Source organism: Lactuca virosa, chromosome 7 (genome assembly GCF_052849685.1).
Source record: "Lactuca virosa cultivar CGN04683 chromosome 7, Lactuca_virosa_CGN04683_v6, whole genome shotgun sequence".
In the NCBI taxonomy this organism is placed as follows: Eukaryota; Viridiplantae; Streptophyta; class Magnoliopsida; order Asterales; family Asteraceae; genus Lactuca; species Lactuca virosa.
The window spans coordinates 116,372,091-116,375,796 of NC_136432.1; the positions used below are offsets into that span (position 1 = coordinate 116,372,091).

Here is a 3,706-nt window from a genome sequence, read left to right on the forward strand (position 1 = left end):
GGGTAAAGTTGGAAACTTTACCCTTCTAGACGTTTTCCCAGCTTAGATCCAGAATATAGGGCCTTGGTTTAAAGAATAGTGACTTAATGCATTAAGTAGGATGGAGGACTAAGGAACTCAACGAGTTCATGAGAGAACTCGACGAGTTGTTCTGGAAGTGTCCCGACTTTGTCGGAAAAATAGGGATTTGATGAGTTGTAGGAGAACTTGATGAGTTGGATCGCGATGTCACGATTTTGTGACTTATGGGAACTCGACGAGTTGAAGGATAACTCGATGAGTTGAGTCAACTCGGGGTGTTGAATTTGACTTTGACCTGGGCGTTGACTTTGACTTTTACCTGGGTGTTGACTTTGACTTTAACTTTGACCAAAGTTGACCCTTAATGGGTTAGAAGTATGAAATGGTAATTAAGAGAATCTTTTATGTTTAGGGGATTGAGTTGGGTTGATATTCGGAGCCGAGGACTGTGCAGCTACTTTCTTGTATTCGAGGTGAGTTACCTTCCCGTAGAAGTGGGTCTAAGGCACCAATGTCGGCCCACTAGTAGTTGGTTATAGTAGAGATGATCGGCTTTGTGATAATTGTCCGGTATGTTACTATCTGTTGTGATTTATGTGCTTATGTGCTATGATATTATGTGGTAGTGGTAGGGGTGAAATAGACCCAATATCCGGTTGGAATAGACCGAAGGGGAGCCCAGCACCCAGATATGCTCGATAGTATCCGGTTGAATTATACCGAAGGGGGGCCAGCACCCAGATATGCTCGGCAGTCTCCGGTTGCAATAAACCAAAGGGGAGGCCAGCACCCAGATATGCTCGACAGTATCCGATTGAAATAGACTGAAGTGGAGGCCGACACCCAGATATGCTTGGTAGTATGTTTATTGTATGGTATGTAATATGATGGGGGAATTCACTAAGCTTCGTGCTTACGGTTTTCAGTTTTGGTTTCAAGTACTTCTTCTTCTAGAGGAAAGGAGCCGGCATGATCGCATCGCATCACACTATGATTTTTCCGCATGACTAGATCTTTGAGAGTTGTACTCTGATATTCTCTTTTTATGACATGATTTGATGTTTGACATAATTGATTTGATTATGATATGGGATGTCACTATTGATGTTTTCTGACTACTGGTTTTATGACTACTCAACTGAAAAATGAAATTTTTGGTATTAAATTTTGGGATGTTACAGGCGTATTCATCGCACCACCTCGGTGACACATCACCCACAACAAGGTGCGGATTGGGTCCATATCGTTTGTTCTAAAAAAGGAAGATGGTGAGTAGAGAGTTAGAGTTACATGTTTATTATTTATGAAATATTATTTTAAATATGATTAAAAGAAAAATAATAAAAAAATTAATCATGATTAAAAAAGTCTTTTATATGGCAAAAAGACTAGACGGATAATTTTTGGAAATCATAAAAACTTACCACGTAAAAGATAAAAATAGCTCAAAAGGATCATTTTTAGCAATCAAAAGGAATAAAAACGTATGAGTTTCATTAAAGGAAAATTACTCAAAAGGGTAATTAAGTTCCAAATTTATACAAAAAAAAAAAAACAATTAAGTTTACCCTGTACGAAAAGTACCAATGAACTAAACAGATCGTACAAAAAACATTGCTTTCTGACTTCATGTTTTGTTCTCATCTTTCTATATGGTAACTGGGTAATCCAGTTACAAGCTTATACATCACCGGGAATAAAAGTCGAATCTATGTGGCCTTCTCCCTCCCTGATGTGGAATTCCTTTCTCTATTACGTACAAAGAAAAATTCAATCCAAACACAGAGCATACTCGGGGTTTTTTTACACAAATGAATTTAATTAGTGGTGAAATTAGGGTTCGATTGGATTTCACTATGGAGCTCGTTTTCACTAACAAACATGTTTGAGGGTTTTTGTTGTTGTGTGCATGATTACTACTACTTAGTGCCATGTGCTTATGTTTTGGAATGATAATTTCATGCACGGGCTATGTATTTACCAAAATAACCATGTGTTTCCTGTTAAAAGTATTCCATTTATAATCCGGCAAAAAACATAACATATCAGCCGGAGCAAAAAACAAAAAAACAAACCAAGTTTTTTTTTCTATCCCTATGGTCCCTATTAAAAGTACTCTGTGTGATGATCTTTATACCCTGTTGACCAAAATACCACTGCTCATAATTAATGGAAGTTAGACATATTGTACCAAAATACCCGTGCTCACAGTGAATGAAAGAGTCGGACCGATTAGACCAAAATACCCCTCTTCATAGTGAATGGAATAGCTGGACAGATTGGACCATTTGCCCCTGTAATGCCTTCATTTGTACATTTTATTAATTTATTGCATTTTTTGTGAAATAAATAATTTCATTTCAACTATTATAAGATACGAGATGGTATCTTACTACCAAATGTGTAAATTGGCAAACGAATAAAACAGCTCAAACTGCAACCACAATTAATGTGTTTGGAAAACTGAAATTTTGTATTAAGTAGCTGTGAGGAATAAAAACATTCTAGTCATGTAGTACATGTTTCTTTATTTCCAAAAATATAAAGAACGTCCAATACGTCATATGCAAAATAAACGACCGTTTTAAGAATCCAAAAATGAGGATAATACTAATTTTCTTTAAACTATAAAAACCGTTTTTGTCCGTTGAGGGACTTGAACACCACAAATAGAAATTCTGAAAGTGTTTGTTTTTGGACTTAGACTATAGTCTAATATTTAATTTCATACTTGAAATATTTTTATTAAAAATATTTATAAAAGTTGAAAAATCAGACCTTTTCACATCTATTAAATGTGAAACCTTAAACTATAGCAAGCCAAACACCCTTCGATCACTACTGTTCCTGAATCGCTTTCCCCATTGCACCCCACACCTCTTCCAGCGGAGCAAAAAGCAACCTCGAACACCCTTTTCGCATTTCTCTTCTTCTTCCCGTCGAGCATAACCCACCAAAGCCCCCACCTGCTGCCCTATTTCCACCATCCACGACCAATAGGCCCCTCGCAACCCTCTTGGTTGTCTCTTTCCTTCGCTGATTTCACAGCAGGTCCAAACCACCCTTGCCATTGCTGATTGCTTTGCCCCATCAGAACCCCTCCTTCCCACTGATTGAAACACTCGCATACCACACCTTCTCCGGTCGAGTAAACACCTCCGAAAACCTCGCCTGCTTCGATGCTATTGATGCTTGTGACACCCAGAATTCGCACCTCGCTGTCGGACGAGAAGAGGGAAGCTTCACTTCTTCTTCCCTTCATTCCTTCGGCCTCGTCAACCTCGGAGGCACTCCATCTTCTTCGCGATATGACGACCGCCATGAGACCTCGCAACCATCTTCGTTTCCTTTGTGACTTCCTTTGTAATCGTTCGTATCCTTTACCCGATCAATGAATGGCAATGGGTATAAAAGCCCTAATTTCTTTTAGCTTTGTGAAATGACCAAATTAACCTCTATATTAAACCCTTTATCCAGAATAAGTCCCAAACCCCCAAACATTAAACCCATTTATTTAAAACAACCCCTAATTTTGTATTTTTTTAACCAAAACAATCCTATTCATTTAATTAAATTACCGAACAGCCCCTATAATTTAGCGAAGTTACAAAACAACCCCTATAGTACAAATTTGTTACAAAATGGTCTCGAGAGTATTTCAAAGTTCAAGAATTCTGGATTTGCG

At 38.0% G+C, this 3,706-nt stretch overlaps 1 long non-coding RNA gene across 1 annotated transcript; it reads right to left on the reverse strand.

The window, feature by feature from the left end:
• Positions 1 to 1,997: 1,997 nt before the first annotated feature.
• On the reverse strand, positions 1,998 to 3,389 carry LOC145125490 (uncharacterized). Its single transcript, XR_013716014.1, has 2 exons — positions 2,800 to 3,389; positions 1,998 to 2,324 (listed from the first exon to the last, which is right to left on the reverse strand). It is a non-coding gene; the product is annotated as an uncharacterized LOC145125490 (long non-coding RNA).
• Positions 3,390 to 3,706: the final 317 nt, after the last annotated feature.